Here is a 20,507-nt window from a genome sequence, read left to right as displayed (position 1 = left end):
TTGCTGTTCCTCTGCTATTTGGAGCAAATTAGGAGGGGAGAAATATGGAAGGAGACTGAGAAGAGAGGAAGGGTAGAGTAATATGTTGCATCAATCAGTCTAAATGACTTGCTCGTGTTATTAGCTAACAATGTTTTTTTTCTTTAGCTCCCCCAAGTTATTAGCATTTTATAGTTAACCTTGACGTAATTGGAACGGCTTCGTTGATGTGCGCCTATCTGTATTGGACTGACGGTTTATTTTTCTTCTGTGCATGGCTTCCCTCCTCTTTCATGTCGCTACAGTGTTTATGAATTAGCATCCTGTCATTTTACAGTACAGCCTAATACTAATTGGTGCAGAGATATATGGGTTATTCTCATCCCACTAGGTGGCATGTGGCGAATTTCTTCCTTCCTTCCTTCCCGGCATCAACATGACTGAAAATTGTCTAAACTAATAACACGGTGTTGCTGTGGTAATGCTGTTGCACAAATTACACCTTCCTTTAAAATGGTATAATCTGAAACATAAATTTAACCACGCAGCCTCTCTGCATCCACTGCTCCTCCAGCCAGCCCCTGACATTTTAATTTGATGCTTCATCTGCAATTAGGCATGCACTGCACAGAGATTAGCTTATTTTTGTTTAGTGAGAATCAAACATTCACTTGGGACTCCTCTTAATTTGAAAAAATGCAGAGACAGTGGAAGGGCTGTGCACGTGTTGTTTTAAACCTCTCCTCTGATTAAGTATTAATAATCTGGATGGTGTTTTGCTGAAAAATGAATTTAGCTGTCATGTTTGTTGATGGCTGCTGCATGAGTGACACGCAATGATAAAACTGCACAAAAAAAGGCAAATTATGTTGTCAGAAAGGAAACGTAAGGAGAAAAAAGCATCATGTTGTTTGAATGTATTAGAAAAAAAACAAAGGAAAGAAAATGCAGTATATCAAGAGACATCTTGACATGCTTACGTGGCTGTGCCTTGTTCAATTTCAGTCCATTTCTAAGAGAAAAAAGTGCCCTTTTTAATGTTCTGGTAGTCCTTTGCCTCGGTGGGCCACTTTTCTGGATAGTTATCTGCCAAAGAAGTTAATTTAAATTACTTTTTGAGGATGGTTGATTGATCCAGTGCATACTAAATAATGTTTCAGGCCTGTGATAATACGCCACTGCAGGAAGAATCTGTACAAGCTCCACTAAATCAGGCTGGGGCTATTTGTTAACATCCAATAATGTTGGCACATGAATGAGGTTAACATTATATGGGATGCAGTTTTGTGCAAAAGATCTAGCTCACTTATTAAAACTTAGATTTAACATCTAGTAAATCTAGATTCAACATTTACATTTATTATTTAGATGAAATGTTTTATTTTGATTTATGATTTAGATTAGTGATGTGATGTTCTCGAATGAATCAAGTCTTTTGAACGAGTTTCCAAAGCAAACAAGAGCTGAGTCCTTGCCGTTGCTCCGCCCCCTGCTCTCATGACTTTGCTTAAATCAAAAGACCTGCTCTTTTGAACGGCTCTTCGAGGTAAATGACTGATTAATGAACGACTTCCTCCAAAGAGCCATTAGTCCCATCACTAGTTTACATTAGCATTTCCACTTAGATTAAACATTTAGGTAACACTTTACAACAACAGTGTCTTTATTACCATTTCTTAGTGAATTATTAAGCAATATTAAGCAACAACTAATATGTTTAGTAATGCTTTGTATTGCATAAAAGCAGTTGTTCACACATTATTTAATGGTTTATTAATGCTTGACAATGCACTAAGTAATTCAATAAAGGGACCCTTATTGTAAAGTGTCACCAACATTTACATTTAGATTTAAATTTACATTTGGATTTAATTCAATTAATTTCAGTTTATTTACATAGCACCAAATAACGACAAGAGTTATCTCAAGGCACTTCACAAAGTAAGCATCCCAGTTGAGTTCAGGTCATTGAGATTCTGATTAACTTACAATTTGATTTTAGATGCATCTAGATTTAAAATTTAAATTTAGATTTCATGTTTAGATTTAGATGTGATAATTAAATTTAGATTTAAGTTTTAGATTCACAATTAGATTTGAATCTAACATTTAGATATACATTTAACATTTACATTTGGATTTGACATTTAGATTTAAATTTACATTTGGATTTAATTCAATTCATTTCGTTTACTTATATAGCGCCAAATAGCGACAAGAGTTATCTCAAGGCACTTCACAAAGTAAACATTCCAATTAAGCCCAAGGGTCTCATTTATCAAACATTGTGTAGAATCCTTACTAAAACCGTACTTGAGCTCAGCCAAAAAAAATGTACTTACGCCAAACAGGTTTATGATCTATCAAACATGGAGTACGCACAGCTGCACGCAATCTCCGCTTCATAAATCGGAGACTAGCGAGAATGTTTCTCAGCTGCATTTTAGTCACATCCCGCCCTCACCACGCCCACTTACTGCCATAAATAGTCAATGCAAAGTGCCTTGTGGATCTCATGCATATACATAAGCCGGCTGTTGCAGCGCTCCGCCAATGACGATGGTGACCGTAGATCAAGGCAGATCAAGGATGCGCAATTTCACAGAAGCAGAAATTCAGGTACCTGTGGGTGCGGTAGAAAAATGAAAGGAAGTGCTTTTGCAAAACAAATAAGAGAAAATCCACTGAGTGGCACAGCATTGTTGAAGCTGTCAATGTTGTGAATTTCTTCAGGGAGATCTGTGGCGGACATAAAATAAGTGGTCCAATTGGGATTCGATCCCCAGATTCCAGGGTGAAAGTCATGCACGCTAACCAGTCAGCCAAACGGAGATCTTCCCTTTACCAGCAGCCAGGGCGTATGATCAATCAAGTCACATTGACAGGACACACTGTCATAGACGCGTGACATTCTGTCTCAATCTGTCCCCCTGTCTGTATTCTGCGCTTCAGGCTGTGTGTGTGTGTGCGCGTGTGTGCGTGTGGGGGGTCTTGTTCTGTGTGAAAACGAAGCGGTACACGTGATAATGCTGCAGGATTTCATAATTTTATCCTTCTCAGCAGCAGCACTGCAGGTGCTCTCCATGTCCAAAATGTGCATAAGCCAGGTCCTTAGTCAACTTAAAGTTGCGCACATTTTTTCCGCTAAGTTTTCTTTCATAAATCCCAAAGTTTGCGTGGAGAGTTGCTTACGCAGTTTTCCCACCCCGTTTTGTGAGTATGCAAGCTTGATAAATGAGGCCCCTGTTCATTAAAATTTAGATTAATTTACAATTAGATTTTCATATTGCGAATTAAATGTGATATTTACATTTATGATCAGGCTTTGTATTCACAATTAGATTTGAATTCAACATTTAGATATAAATGTAACATTTACATTTGGATTTGACATTTAGATTTAGATTCAACATTTAGATTTGGATTAAGCATCTTGCTTCGGATTTGATGTTTAAATTTAGATTTAAATTTGACAATTAGATTTAGGTTTTTTATTCACATGTAGATCTAAATTCAACATTTAGATTTCAAATTTAGATTTACATTTTCCATTTCCCTTTAGATTTAAAAATTACAATTACCTGAGGCATTTAGCTTTAAATTTTACATTTAGATTTAAAGTTGACATTTAGATGTATGCTTTATATTCCCATCTAGATAATTTAGATTTAACATTTGATTTGACATTTTTGTTTAGATTTGCTAAAATTATGTGAAACGTAAACATGTTTGTCTACCATGGTTGTTAGGGAATGTCCTGCTTAAATTAGTTGAATGCATTCTAAATGTAAGAAAAGTCAGCTAAAAATAGAAATAAACTGAATATTTGGGACTAAACATTTCTGCCTTGCTTTCCATAATATCATGAATCTTAAAATAAATATTTTTCACTTATGTGAGCTCAAAAGATTTTTGAAAGGCTTGTACTCTAAAAAAAGTGGTGGATTGTTTTTGTTTTCTTTGGATTTTAAAGGTCACACAGACTGAGGGGGGTTTACTTTTTGTTTACTGGAAGATGATAGTCCAGGTCATATTAGAGCTGTTTACTCCTCCCTGTCAAAAGCATAAGTTGTAAATTTTTTTCTCGCAGGAAATGAAAGCGGTGATGGCGGCACGTTGCGTACACAGACACCGAAGTAATGTCACCTTCAGTGAGCATTTCTCTTGTCTGGACTGGCAGGCGATATCAGAGGATAAACTTCGTTTTGACCTTGTGCTAACTTGTCACAACAAAAACACAAGAAAAATACATTTGATGAAAAAAATTCACATATCAGATAATACTGAATGCTGATATATCTGCCAAAATAAAAAAAGAGAAATCACACATTCTTCTAGAGCTATGGATCCAGCTTGTTGTTTACACTGTTTATAAAAAATGCACTCTAAGAAATAACTAAACACGTCTTCATTAAGATTCACTGACATTGAGGTGTGATTGCTTCCCATCGCTCAGCTGAGGTATTTGTGCGACCACTAAAGGAACATCAAACACTATGACCTCCATCATTTCCTCTTTTCAATTGCATTCAATTTATTCGCCTCTTTGGATCCCCAATAGCTTGAATAATTTCTCCCAGGAGTTTTTTTTTTTTCTTCTTTCTAACCTGCTGCTTTTCTGGCAGCCCTAAGAGCATTTCTCTGGCTCTGTGTGGGACAGCTGACACAGACTAGATTCATCCCTGCAAAATTTAGAAATGAGCTCAAAAACAGTTTTTATTTTTATTTTTACTCTGATCATGTACAAATCTTATGTGTAAGGACTATGAATCTCTTTTCAGGGATTGCATTCAAGAAGCTGTAAATAAATGTTAGCATTTTGAGCTTTGGCCCTCAAAGGAAAGGCTGAAAAGGTCAAATTAATTAAAGGAATAGATGTAAAACTTTTTATTTCTTTGTGAGCTTTCAATAAGAAGAAAGACTATCCTTGGATCTGTGTGGATCTGAAGTCAAGAGGGCAATAATTTTACATAATAAGTGGTATTTGTCTAGATCAGCTCAAGGTGAAAAGGTGAAAAGATGAAAAGGTCATCCCAGGCATTGCCAAACTTTCAAGCAGTGGATTTTCTAAAAGAAAAAATGTAACTCATTAAGTTCACACCACTTTACTAAAGCCTTTAAATCTATTCTTTTTTTTCTTCTGTAGTCTTGACTTCTGAGCTGATGCTATCATATTTTTCTTTCTTTTTAAGGCTTGACTATTGCTCATTTTTATGTGGACTGAATTCCGATTTGTCCATCCAACTCATCCATTTTCTGTTCTCGCTTCATCATGCCTAGGGTCACGGAGTGGCTGGAGCGTATCCCAGAAGCCACCGGGCTGTCCAATGCAGGCCCAACACTGAAACACGCACCTCGTGCATGCACGCTCACACTTCAAACTCACTCAGAACAGTGAGTTCAGCTGGTGTTCATGTGTTTAAAGAGAAAACTGAAGGATCAAGGGAAATCCCACACTTGCACAGGGATAACATGCCACTCCATAGCTTCAGTTTGGGATTCAAACTGGCAGCCCTCCTATTTTGAGTCAACTGCAGCCATTGCACCACTGTGCAGCTCAATCTATTGACTATTAATTAATGCTTTCAAAGGCTCTTCAGCAATTCATTCAAGAAATTATTTCTATATCTTTGGGTACTTTTGTCACATAACCAAACATAAACTGAAAAACAAAAACGATCCACATTTTGTGAAACTGTCCCAAAATCAATTCAAATGTGTTAAAAAAAACTTTCTTGCAGCCTAAAGGGTGAAGCATTAATATTAGACACATGACTCACCGGTACCAGAAAGCCTGATTTTGTCTCCCGTCTGATGTAATATTTTTTCACACTTTATTTCATTTTGAACATTAAAACCCTACCGGCTAGGTTAGACATGGATAATGTCTTCATCCTAGGGTCAAGAAAGCATTGCTCTCCACATAATAGACCTTCTCACAGCATCAATGAGAAATGCACACGCTCTCGCCTCATTAGCAAAACATAACTAAATAAATAAATAACAGGGTTCAGACACAAAGGAAAAGTTCTCTAAAACAAAATGCACACAGTTTGAGTCTGTTTACATAAATTGACTCTGGGTTTATTAGTATTTTATATTTGTTATGAGACAAGTTATTAAGTTTGTACGACCCAAATATCATTGAAAATGTGGAACACTAGAAAAAAATATTATTTTTGATTGTAAATGCCTCCTCCTTGAACCGTCACCTTATCATGGTGGAGGAGTTTGAGTGCCCTAATGATCCTAGGAGCTATGTTGTCTGGGGCACTTAGTGCCCCTGGTAGGGTCTCCCATGACAAATTGGTCTTAGGTGAAGGGTGAGACAAAGAACGGTTCAGAGGTTCTTTCATGGATGTACAATCAAAGAGTCGGAGTATCCGGCCCGGAGGGTTACCGGGGTCCCACCCTGGAGCCAGGCCTGGGGTTGGGGCCCGTGAGCAAGCGTCTGGTGGCCGGGCTTTCACCCATGGGGCCTGGCCAGGCCCAGCCCGAACCGGATACATGGGCTCATCCAACTGTGGACCCACCACCCACAGGAGGAACATGAAGGGTCCAGTGCAGTGTGGATCGGGTGGCAGACCGAGGCGGGAGCCTTGGCGGTCCGATTCCTAGACAAGGAAACTGGTTTTTGGGACATGGAACGTCACCTCTCTGGCGGGGAAGGAGCAGGAGCTTGTGGCAGAGGTTGAGTGGTACCGGCTAGATATAGTCGGACTCACCTCGACACATAGCATTGGCTCTGGAACCCAAGTCCTTGAGAGGGGGTGGACACTCCTTTGCAGGAGTTGCTCCAGGTGAGAGGCAGAGGGCTGGGGTTGGCTTTTTGTTAGCCCCAAGACTCTCTGCTTGTGTGTTGGGGTTTACCCCGGGGGACGAGAGGGTAGCTTCCCTGCGCCTCCGGGTCGGGGAACAGGTCCTGACTGTTGTTTGTGCTTAGGGGCCAATTATCAGTTCAGAGTACCCACCCTTTTTGGAGTCCCTGCGATGAGTGCTAGATAGTGCTCCATCCGGGGACTCCATTGTCCTGCAGGGGGACTTCAATGCTCACGTGGGCAATGACAGCATGACCTGGAGGGGTGTGATTGGGAGGAACGGCCCGCCTGATCTGAATTCAAGTGGTGTTTCGTTATTGGACTTCTGACAAGCTGCAGTTTGGCCATAACGAACACCATGTTCAAACATAAGGATGCCCATCGGTACACCTGGTACCAGGGCAGCCTAGGTTGCAGGTCGATGATGGACTTTGTAGTCATATCATCTGACCTGCGGCCATATGTTTTGGACACCCGAGTGAAGAGAGGAGCGGAGCGGTCAACTGATCACCACCTGGTGGTGAGTTGGATCAGATGGCAGAGGAAGATGCCGCGTAGACCTGGCAGACCCAAACGAATAGTGAGGGTCTGCTGGGAACGCCTAGCAGAAGAACCTGTCAAGACGGTCTTCAACTCCCACCTCCGGCAGAGCTTTGACCACATCCTGAGAGCAGTGGGGGACATTTACTCCGAGTGGGCCTTGTTCCACTCTGCGATTGTTGAGGCGGCTTTTGCTAGCTTTGGTCGCAAGGTGGCCATTTCCAGTCGTGGTGGCAAACCCCGTACCCGCTGGTGGACAGCAGAGGTTCGGGGAGCTGTCAGGCTGAAGAAGGAGACCTACAGGGCGCGACTGGTCTGTGGGTCTCCGGAGGCAGCAGACAGGTGCCGGATATCCAAGCAGGGTGCAGCAGTGGCAGTTGCCGAGGCAAAATCTCTGACGTGGGAGAAGTTTGGTGAGGCCATGGAGAAAGACTATCGATCGGCTCCAAAGAGGTTCTGGCAAACTGTCCGGCACCTCAGGAGAGGAAGGCAGCAACTCGCTCACACTGTTTACAGTGGGGATGGGGAGCTGCTGACGTCAACTGGCACTATAGTCTGATGGTGGAAGGAATACTTTGAGGAGCTCCTCAATCCCACCTATGCGCATTCCGAGGAGGAACCAGAGCCGGGAGACCTGGGGATGGACTGTCCAATCTCGGGGGCAGAAGTTGCTGAGGTAGTCAAACAACTACACAGCGGCGGAGCCCCAGGGGCAGATGAGGTTTGTCCTGGGTATCTCAAGGCTATGGATGTTGTAGGGCTGTCGTGGTTTACATGTCTCTGCAACATTGCGTGGTCATCGGGGACAGTTCCTGTGGCGTGACAGACTGGGGTGGTGGTCCTCATCTTTAAGAAGGGTGACTTGAGGGTGTGTTCCAACTATAGGGGGATCACACTCCTCAGCCTCCCTGGAAAGGTCTACTCCAAGGTGCTGGAGAGGAGAGTCCGATCAAATTGAGGAGGAGCAATGTGGTTTTCGTCTTGGCCGTGGAACTGTGGACCAGCTCTATACCCTTGCAAGGGTAATGGAGGGGGCATGGGAGTTTGTCCAACCAATCCACATGTGTTTTGTGGATTTGGAGAAGGCTTAAGACCATGTCCCCAGGGGCACCCCTGTGGGGGACGCTCCAGGAGTATGCGGTGGGTGGCTTTCTGTTAAGGGCCATTCAGTCCCTTTACCAGAGGACCATGAGTTTGGTCCGCATAGCCGGTAGTAAGTCGGACCTGTTCCCGGTGAGAGTGGGACTCGACCAGGGCTGCCCTTTGTCACCGGTTCTGTTCATTACCTTTGTGGACAGAATTTCTAGGTGCAGCCGTGGTGTGGAGTGTGTCGAGTTTGGTGGCAGGAGAATCTCCTCTCTGCTTTTTGCGTATGATGTGGTCCTCCTAGCTTCATCCAGCTCTGATCTTCAGCTCTTGCTGGGTAGGTTCGCGGCCGAGTGTGAAGCGGCTGGGATGAGGATCAGCACCTCCAAATCTGAGACCACGGTTCTCGACCGGAAAAGGGTGGCTTGCCAACTCCGGGTTGGGGGAGAGGTCCTACCTCAAGTGGAGGAGTTTAAGTATCTCGGGGTCTTGTTCACGAGTGAGGGTAGGAGGGATCCGGAGCTCGACAGGCGGATTGGTTCAGCGTCTGCAGTGATGCGGACGCTGTGCCGATCTGTCGTGGTGAAGAGGGAGCTGAGCCAGAAAGCCAGACTCTCAATTTACCGGTCGACCTACGTCCCAATCCTCACCTATGGTCATGAGCTTTGGGTAATGACCGGAAGAACGAGATCGCGGATACAAGCGGCCGAAATGAGTTTCCTCCGTAGGGTGGCCGGGCTCAGCCTTAAAGATAGGGTGAGGAGCTCGGACATTTCGGAGGGACTCGGAGTAGAACCGCTGCTCCTCTGGATCGAAATGAGTCAGTTGAGGGGGTTTGGGCATCTGGTCAGGATGCCTCCTGGACGCCTCCCTGGGGAGGTGTTTCGGGCATATCCTGCCGGCAGGAGGCCCCCGGGTCGACCCAGGACACGTTGGAGAGGTTACATCTCCAATCTGGTCCGGGAACGCCTTGGGGTCCTGCCAGAGGAGCTGGTGGAGAAGGCTGGGGAGAGGATGGTCTGGAGCTCCCTAGTTGGGATGCTGCCCCCAGGACCCGGACCCGGATAAGCAGAGGAAGACCAAGACTTAACGAAGATTATAAATGCTGGTTGATTATGAAAAAATCTACCTACCTCCTCTATAAGCTACTGACAGAAAATAGATGGTAATTCTCTAAAGTTTGAAAAGCCTGACAGTGTCATATCACACTGTCACTTAGCATTCATGGACTCACCCATCTTGACTCATGACAGGAAAGCTGTTTAGCATCCAAGAAACAACAGATAATGTTTTAGCAATAAAAAGCTAACCATTAGCATTCACAACTCCACCAGGCTTGTTTTTTTTTTGTGAAGATACATCATTTTTGCAGAATAAACAGTGTTAGACTTGAATCGCTGTTAGCCAATCAGAGGTGAGATGTCCAAATATGTGTCACAATCCTATCATCTGACGCTCTCCTTTGATCTGGCAATGTTCTAGATCCTGAAAGAGGTGCACCGGGGCTTTTTTTCCCCCACAGAGTACAGTTTACAAGGCATCCATTCCTACTTGAGACAAATGCAAATGTATTGATCAAACAAGTGTTCCACACCTTTAATTAAATAAAGTTTTCAGCAATTAAAAACCTTTATTGCAATCGGTTGCAAAATCAATCAATCAAAAATAATCATGAATTGTGATATGTGGGCTCGGAGTGGAGCTTCTCCTCCTCCATCTTTAAGAAAAGCCAGTTTAGGTGGATGTGTTTTGGACATGTCCCACAAGGAGAAGATCTTAGGGCAGAAACAAGACTCATTGGTAAGATTATCTTGCAATGGGTTTGGGGATGCCTTGGAGCAAAGTACTTAATATTAGACGTAGTTGACCTGAAGAAGAATTGCTAAATGTACCTGCTCATGACCAACATGACCCCCATGGCAGCTCAAATATCTTTTTTTAGTGAATGAATGATCCCTTCATACTATTTGACAATTTGGTGAGAGGTAGATTTTAAGCAGCTCATTTCAAGAGAACCTGTGCCTTAGAAGTTTTATGGGGGAGCCTTGGGAAGCTGTTGAGGAGGTCTATAATCTCTGCTTTAGCTGTTGTCTCTGTGACCCGGTCCAGGATGACTGGCAGATGATGACTGGATAGCAGCTATTTGAAAGCACCAAGTTCAAACAAAGTTCCCTTAAAGCAACACTTAAACGGTTTTAAACATGTGGGACTCTGAAACACCATATTTCAATCATTATTTCTGATTATACTTGGTGAATTTGAGTTTTTCATGCAGGCTGAACAGAAATATAGTCCTTTACAGTGAAACACTAAAATTAAAAAAGCCAGACAGATCTACATCACAATGTTAATGCTTATGGGCTCACCCATCTTGACTCACGACCAGGAAGGCTGTTGTTGGTTTTAGCGTCCAGAAAACAGCAGAGAACATCTCAGCTACCAGAAGCTATTCGTTAGTGTTACAGCCTCCACCTGCATGCTTCGGTTGCTATTGTTTCCTGCGTACAGGACCTTGAACAGCTCTGCTCTACTTGTGCTTTGAGGGAAATCAGCACCATGGACAGCTCCATGCTGGGGGAGCCCTGCACAGCTGTGCTGAATCACCCTGATGGCTGCTGAGTGAGCAGCACCTTATAGAAGGAAGCAGATCACTCACGCTCCTGGGAGAGTGAGGACGCAGCTCAGCATTGTAGACCCTCTGCTCCTGGTCTTTTGACTCATTTGCATAATCTTAGGAAGTCAGGTTGGATAAGCTTTATGCTTTTGTTAAACCACTTGTCAGATACTTCATGTGAATTAGACATCGTACCTGTTTAAATGGTCTAATCGTTTGTGAAAAGCTTTTGAGCTTTTGTTTACTGTTGTGCCAACTAACCTAGTTATGGTTGTTATTCTCAATTAAATCCTCAGCCTTGTATTTTAGTTTGATTTTCAAGACATTAGCTGGGTTAAGTGAGTTTAGTTTGTCGGTGAAAATTTCATTTGTTTTTAATACAGATCTTTAGTTAATTAGCGAAACCCGGCTAATCTTGTTTTCCCTTAAGTTTTAATAACATTCTAGAGTCTCTGGGGTTTTCTCCTGAAAGAGTTACTTTTAGTGTTTTACCTTGTATTAGTGTAAAAGGCCTTTTGTTTTGTTGTTTGATGTGATTAGCTGGGGAAAACTTTCTTTATTCATAGAAGTTAGATATTTTCCACTCTGAAATCAGTAAACAAAAGATTGGAGAATCCAACCCAAAGTCCGCGGACTCTGCTTCCTCATTGGAAGACGTGCTGGTGGGATTGAGGAGGTCTTTGATGTACTCTGCCCACCGATCCACAACGTCCCAAGTAGAGGTCAGCAGCACACCTTCCCCACTATAAACAGTGTTGGTAGTGCACTGCTTCCCCCACCTGAGCCGCCGGATGGTGGACCAGAATCTCCTCTAAGCCGTATGGAAGTCTTGCTCCATGGTCTCACTGAACTCCTCCCATGCCTGAGTTTTTGCCTCAACAACCAGTGAGCCGCATTCTGCTTGGCCTGCTGGTACCTATCAGCTGCCTCTGGAGCCCCACAGGCCAAAAATACCTGATAAAGCTCTTTCTTCAGTGTGACAACATCCCTAACCGTCAGTGTCCAACAGCGGGCATGGGGATTGCCACCACGACAAGCCCCAGTGACCCTGCAGCTGCAGCTTTGATCAGCCACCTTGACAATGGAAGCACGGAACAGGACCCACTCAGACACTATGCCCACCGCCTCCCTCGGAACAATTTGGAAGTTCTGTTGGAGGTGGGAATTGAAACTTCTTCGAACAGGAGACTCCATCAGACGCCCCCAGCAGAACCTCACAATACATTTGAGCCTGACAGGTCTGACTGACTTCCCGCCCCACCATCAAATGCCAACTCACCATCAGGTAGTGGTCAGTTGACAGCTCTACCCCTCTCTTCACTCGAGTGAAGACATGTGGCCGCCGATCAGATGGGATGATGACAAAGTCAATTATCGAGCTTCAGCCCAAGGTATCCTGGTGCCAAGAGCACATATGGACACCTTTATGCCTGAACATGGTGTACATTATGGACAATCCATGATAAGCACAGTAGTCCAATAACAAAACACCACTCAAATTCAGATCAGGAGGGTGGTTCTTCCCCACCACACCTCTCCAGGTCTCACTGTTGTTGCTCAAATGAGCATTAAAGTCCCCCAGTAGAACAAGGGAGTTACTGGAAGGAGCGCTCTCCAGCACCCCGTCCAAAGTCTCCAAAAATTGTGGGTAGTCTGAACAGTAGTTTGGTGCATAGGCACAAACCATCAGGATCCGTCCCCCCACATGTAGGCGGAGGGGGGCTACCCTCTCATTCACCGGGGCAAACCCCAACGTATAGGCACCAAGATGGGGAGCAACTAGTATGCCCACCCCTGCTTGGCACCTCTCAGTGGGGGCAACTCCAGCGTGGTAGAGTGTCCAACCCCTCTTAAGGAAATGGGTTCTGGAGCCAGAGCCATGCATCAAGGTGAGTCTGACTACATCTAGTCAGAACCTTTCAACGTACACACAAACTCAGGCTCCTTCCCCACCAGAGAAGTGGCATTCCACCTGAGCTAGTGTGTGTAGCCAAGGATCAGACTGCTGAGGTCCCCGCCGTCGGCTACCACCCATCACATATTGCACCTGACCCCTTTGGCCCCTCCCACAAGCAGTGAGCCAATGGGAAAGGGGACCCACGTTTCTGCTGTGCGCGGCCGGGCTCCATGGTTGAAAACCCGGCCACCAGGTCCTCGCCAACGTGCCCCACCTCCAGGCCTAGCTCCAGGTGTGTGTGTGTGGGGGGGGGGGGGGGGGGGGGGGGGGGGGGCTCCGGTGGCCTGCATCCGGGCGAGGGAACACTTTCCATTTGTGTTATTCATCATAAGGGGTCTTTGGGCTACAATTTGTCTGATCCCTCACCCAGGACCATGCCATGGGTGACCTTACCAGGGGCCTAAAGCCTTAGACAACTTAGCTCCTAGGATCACAGGGACACTCAAACCCCTCCACCACATTAAGGTGGCAGCCCAGGGAAGGGAAGATACATTCCCATCACTGATTATTCCAACATTTCCACACAATTCATGACAGAAATACCAATCCTTGTTTTTATTTTCCACAAACAAATAAAAAAATGTCCAGATGAAAGTGGCTCTAGCAAAGTAACATAGTGTCTGACTACCAAGTGAAGGGATGTTGGCTCCATCCCGGTTTCTCCCAACATACCCAGCCCTGGAAGGAGAGAGAGTTTTTTTGCAATTGGACCTTTGTCGGTAAACTAAGATTAAAAGAAGATAAAAGAAGATGGTTTGATAAAATGGTCATACAGGATATGAAAAGAAAATATCCTGTTGCTGTTTAGTTTTGTCATTTGCTTGCTAGTATGTGTCCAAAACATTTAATTTAAACCCCTTGATTACAATCATTGACTCATTAAAATTTTTTCCTATAGCCAGCAAAGTCTTTTTTTTTTTGTTCCCAGTATTCGTTCAGTGTTTTTGTTTGGGCTCCGTGTCATTTCATCCACATGGTGCTCCCCAGAGCCGCGCTGCTGTAAAATGTTTTGCACCACTTCAACATCTAACTCCGGGGCCAGCCTTACTCTTTAGGGTGCGCTTAGACGTCCCCTAAGTGTAGACTCCTTATTTAGCTTGAAAGCTTTGAGTATGTTGTTGGCATTAAAACAAAGTGTCAGTGAGTAACAATGCCCTCAGCTGAGCTGCCAAGTCTTGTTGAAAGCCTGAATTAAAATTCCGCAAACACACAATACAAAGAAAAAGAAAGTCAATACAAGTTTGGGTTTGATCAAAACAAAAATGTATTGACTTTGAGCGTGTGTTGTGAACTCGTTCTGAAATTTGAGCAGTAATTTGTTTCTGGAGTCTCTCAAGTTGCGTGGTAGGTCCAGGAGATCTCTGGGTCTAACAAGTCAGGACACGAGGTCATTACTGGGTCATTACTGGGATGAATAATCAATGCATCTTTACTGGGAAGAAATTCTTCCTTATGCTTGCAATACTGTAGTCTTTGCAGCTGTGGCTGTTTACAATTAAAGCTCTAATGTGTTATACAATTTCAGATTCCTTAACAGAATGCTCTTGATTAAACAGTCAATAGTATGGATTTGCTGGTATATCCATAATGTATGAGTGTTTAGTCATTTGTAGAATAGACGGTATGTTATCGTCGCTCGTTTATATTTCATCTGCAAAGGAATAAAGGAATGTGCTAGGATAGACTGCTGTATAGCTTTGGTTTAAGTACTTTGACAAGATCTATAAAAAGCCAAAAGCAAATAAAGTCTAATAATACCTGTTCAATATCTTTGACTGACTGACATTTTGGCTCATTTAACAGCACGCAGGAGCGTTTCAGACACATCTATACGACTCAGGCCAGTGAACAAAATGAAATGTTCAGACCTCGGCTCACTCTTATTGCAAATGCAGAAACTCGGAACTGTCAGTCAGCCCACCTAAGGTCATGTTCTTGTTTTCTTACTTCTTATAATTACATTCATGATTTCAGTCAGAGCGGACCGATGTGAACTGAATGTGAATTCTGTGCCAAGTGTTTAACTGTGACTGATTGATGAGCAGGTAATTTGGGAGGTTTCAGGCGGGTAGTTGCATAAATCTTCAAAAAAGCCAATCATGCACTCGCAATCACTTGTCTTAGCCTCTTTTATTACCGATGACTAATAAAAACTACAATAAAAAATCAGCCAATTGTCCGTTTTAAGGATTTTTACATTGTTTTCATTTATTTTCCTTTACTCTTCAATACCAGAAGAGCTCCCCTAAAAATGTGATGCAAAAACACCAACTCCTAACCTCGACACTCTGGAGAGCGAAGCCTGACTCCCGAGTTTCCGACTCAGAAACGAAATGTTGGAGAGCCGGCATTTTGACCCTTGAGGATTTGCATTTATATTCAAATCCACATCTGGTCCGTAACAAAAATAATTTATTCGACATGTACCATGATAACAAGGCTTGTGAGAAGTGTTGTGCTGTTTTTATTTTTTTGCGCACATGCAAGCAGGAAAGCAGCTCCACTGTTTGAGTGCGTTTAAGAGACGCAGGTGAAAAATCATCAAACGAGCTGTGAAGGGTTAATACCTGGTTGTGCTGCTCTGTATGTACTACAATTAGACAAACAAAAAATATCAAAAGATATTTCATCTTGTCACTTGTTTTTAGAATCCCACAATAAGTTTTTCTTGCCATTTGCATTTATTCCACAAGTGACAGTGAAGACAGCCTAACATTAGGGAAGGGGGAAAAAGCGAGAAAGTGGAGGAATAATATTAAAGCTCTGGCAGGCAAGTGTGATTTGAATTTAAGTACATGCTAGCCACCTTGAGAAAACGGAGGTAAATGAGACAGATTCAACCAATATTTTAAAAAAAAACTGTCAAAGAATTTTAAAAGATGGAGGAATCACACACTTTGAAACCTCAAAATTTGCAGTTTTAAGATGAAACAAAGTAATTACTCAACCTTTGTCAAATCTATGTTTATTAACGTGTTGTATCTGATAACAAACTAAAGACCAAACAGTCTTTAAAATAATGCAATAATCATGACTTTCTATCATGCAGAATAATGGAGTCACAGCTGTGTTGGTCAAATCTTATGCTGTTCCACTCAAGAACATCTCCCATGATCAGTGTATGTTTTGAATCATTCAGTCACTACCGCCTGAAATTGTAGCTCATTTATTTCTTGTTTGCATAGGTTGGTTTGCTTTTGTGGTCATATAAAATCAGACTGACTCCAAAAGGGTCGACATTCTGAAATGTTGCTAAAGTCCTTCCAGTGGTTCACTAGACACCCTGACGCAGCTTTGTCCTTGCAGCAGTAGCTAATACACAAGCTGTAAAGCGCAGTGATTATTAGCATGATGTGTGATAGAACACCCGCTAGCTTGTTGCTACTCAGTGTTCTTGACAGTGCTGCAAATACTAACTGAGAAAAAGCTCCATCATGATATCTTCTCCCTTGGGAATCTCTGCAGTGTTTAAAAACCTGGGAGAACCATTAGAATTATTTGGTGTTGGATTTCTTTTGTAGGAAGCAAAGTTGTGAATGAATTAAAAAACGAACACAGCCTCAAAAACAGACTAATAGTAAAGTTTATGGTTGGGGCTGAGCATCGTCTGTGTTAGTCTGGAGAACTGTCCGTGGTGTGACGCCATGGATGGATTTAAAACATGTTTATGGATAAGAACTCATTTCCAGCCCAACTCTTTTCCCGAGCCCTAAATAGACAATAGTCACACTAAACCAGCCGTGTCCAAAGTGTGGTGCGGGGGTCATCTGTGGCCTTCAGAAGGATGTTGTGTGGTCCCCAATTGCATTTCTAGAAATTTTGTTATTTCAGCTGGCTTGGTATGTTAATTGACACAAATTACAATTTTCAGGTTAGAGTTTCATAATTTTAGCGATCCTGAAACAAAAAAGTCACATTTTTGTGATCTCCCGGAACTTTTGACTAGAGGATTTGAACCTTGGTCTGTCCTGTGGTGCTTTTGACTTGCCAGCACTAGACTGTCAAACTACAGGTCTACACACTACCCAAATTAAATATAAAAATTATGTCAACTGCTCCCACTAAACCTAACTGCTTAAAGTATCTTTCTGGAGTTTTTTACTTTCAGAAATTATATATGATTTGTCAGAAATCCGTAAAAGTGAATATCTTATCATCTACTGTGATAAAATGTAAGCAACACAGCTTTTTTTGCCAAGCACGCCCCCCTGCCTTGCAGAGCTCCATGAAATAGGAAACTCAGCGCCAACCAGAACTAGCCAGTAGTTTTAGACTACCGCTTACTCTCTTCAAATTTAAGGAATACCTCAGCTGATGCAGAGTTGATGAACTTTTCATGGACAAGTACGTCTCTAAAATATAAATATATGAGAACACAACATGACATGAGAATAATACTCGTAAAACAACGTGTTTTAGCTCTGTTTGTCAGCTACAGAAGCACATTTATAAACAGAAACGTAAAGTCGCCATCCTAAAAAAATGGAAGGAGTGTGATATGCTTGTCAGCCACTAGATGGTGCCATCAGATAAGAGAAATACTCTGGAAAGGAGCTTTAAAGCTACAATGGCACATTTGGAAAACAAAGAACCTTAATCTTTCTTTGTCATGCCTCTTAACAACATTCTAGCATAAATATGTTGTGGTGATAAAACAAAACAAAACAAACAAAAAAATACAGGAAAAAAATTGTGGCTTGTCTATAAACCTCGGCCAATAACATGGTTTTGGCCAACCTGGGTCTCCCACCCAGTATGGACTCGTGTATCTAGGAACAGAACACCACTGGTGTGAGAGGGTCTCTGCTCAATATCATCAGAGAAGGAGAAACAACTGGCTGCTACCACTCCAGCTGTAGGACTAACTACCAGAGTGCTAAAAAGAAACACACCATTTGAAATCATGGACAACAAATGGACCGAGAAAACAACAGTGGTGTTTGGCGTTCTCTCGTTTCCTCCAGCAACACGAGTTTCCACTTCCAGCAGAAGCGTCTCAGGGAAGATACCCGAGAAGAGGTGAGTTGTCATGACCGCGTTAGCATTCAACAGCTAGCTTGTTCTGTAGCTTTAAATGTAAAGACTAATACAACAATTTTAACATAATAATATACAACATTGTATATTACACAATTACAACTATTAGTGGAACCAGTTCACATAGCTTGGTTAAGTAAATTAAACAGATTATTTCTTACAGTGTACTAGATATGTGAAAACCTGATGTAAGAGGGCAAATACATTTAAAAAATCATGCACCAAAAGGCTGGATGATAAACACGTATTGCAATAAATATTTACACAGTAAATCAGAGAGGTTAACTAATACCCATAATGTTGAAAGCATTGTCATCTTCACAGTAAAACATTCCTTCTAATGTTGCTTTATTTTAACCAGATATGCAGAGTTTTGGTAAAATGAATGCTAATCAGATTTTCCAATAATAATAATAATAATATAGGTTAGTTAGGTGAAATAAGAGGTGGGTGGGGCTACGCCTGCTCTAAGAGCTGACTACAAAAGGAAAGATAAATATTCAAATGTTCACAAAAATGTAAAATGCAGGAAAATTAATCAGACCTTCCCTAATTGTTAAGTTTAATTATAGGAAGTTTGAACATTGTGATTTATTTGATTGCATCACAATTAGCCACATTTGTCATTAACACACTGAGATTCCTGCTGCACTGCAGAATCATTATTTTATCATTAGGAACACACGTTGATTATTATGGCAGAGATTCTTAATGCTTACATTTTATAGAAGTAATGGTTTTGACCAATAAAACACCTTTTTTCTACAATTAGATTTTGACAAATTATCCCTGAAGACGCTGAAGCCTTCATCACTGTCAGTTAAATGGTTAACTTCCATCGTCTTCTCTGTGGCCTACCTTCAGCAGCTGCTGCTGTGCTTTTTCTGCTATTAGGAGGTCGGTACAAACGACCTATTTGGCTGCTGGGGTTGGAGGACTTGTTGGTAAATAGGGCATTTCTTGGGGTCTATTTTCAGCTGCAGATTAATGCATGTTTGGTATGCGAGCAAATTAAAACAGCAGGGTGGTGTATGTGGGATTGACTAAAATAAACAACTCTCACGTTCAGCTTAACGAAGCATCATGCCACCCAGTGTAACAGTGTCAGCCATGCTGCCTATAATTCTGCATTCATACACCCTTCGTTTACAACAACAGATGTGTTTTATGAAACCTTCCAGATAACATTTTATATAAACCGATAGTGCTTACAGGGATATTCCACCCTTAATGAGTGAATAACACCTAAATCAACTTTTTTTTGCGGGGTCAGGACACGCAGGGTGTGACTCACCCCTAAGTGAAATTCAGTCTGTCGCCATACTCCCCAGAGTTAGATAAGTGGGGGGAAGCCTTTTGGAACCAGCCCAATCATCCTCCTGATCTGACATTATTCTGTTTGCTTTAGCTTAGCATAAACAATAGAAGTGAATGGTAACAGCTAGCATTCAGCGTGGATAAGTCATGAAAATAACTTAATGATGACTTAATGAGATTCCTTGTTGATGTCAACAATCATATTGACTGTAAATGAAAATAATAACACAAAGGACAGGAACTGATTTAGACTTGGGACTACAGTATGACATTACTACACAAGCACCACTGCATAGTGATGTGACTTTCAGGAACGAATCAAATCTTTTGAACGGCTCTTCAAAGTGAACAATGAGAGCTGAGTCCTTGTAGAGAACCGTTGATCTTGTCTTCCATTAACAACCTCTGCGTCATGAACATCGGCGGACCCCCCCCCCCCTCCCCCCCCCCCCCTTACCCAACCACACACACACATACATCGGCTTAATGCTAACAGCCCCCCCTTCCGCTACCATGGAAATCGCCCTGCTTCTTTGAAGAGAGATGTTTATTTGAACAGCTCTCTGGGGTGACCGATTCTTGAATGAACAACTTCTTTCAGAGTCCTAAGCCTCATCACTACTGCTGTAAGCCTCCGCTGCAAGGACAGGTATTCTGCTATTTTTAGTGCAACTTATTTTGCTGTTCCTTCAAAAAACCATACTGGGTATAAGCCTTTAACTACACATTTGTGTAAACGGAAGCAGATGTCCTTTTGTATTTTAATGATTTAAATGCTAGCTGCTACCATTCACTTCCATTGTTTATGCTAAGCTAAGGCAAGCAGAAGGCTGCCGGATCAGGACAATGATGGGCTGGGTACAAAATGTTTTTCCCACTTATCTACCTCTGAGGAATATGTAAACAGAATGGATTTAGTGGTTGAGAAAAAGGTAGAATGTGCATTCGTTTTGTTTCCACCATATCCAGTTAGAGGTGTATTTTTCAAAAGGGATTCTACTGAAATTTTTAACTGTTTGGTGGTTTTGTTCAGACACTGAAAGCACTTTGAGAAAATAAATGTGTGGCAATTAATGCTAAATAAAACCACAGTCCTTTTCTAACTTTGTAAATAAAAGTGCTTTTCGCCTCAATCTAACCTCAGATTGGACTCGGGACC

The sequence above is a fragment of the Nothobranchius furzeri genome, chromosome 14 (assembly GCF_043380555.1).
Source record: "Nothobranchius furzeri strain GRZ-AD chromosome 14, NfurGRZ-RIMD1, whole genome shotgun sequence".
In the NCBI taxonomy this organism is placed as follows: Eukaryota; Metazoa; Chordata; class Actinopteri; order Cyprinodontiformes; family Nothobranchiidae; genus Nothobranchius; species Nothobranchius furzeri.
Note: the sequence above shows the minus strand (reverse complement) of the source record.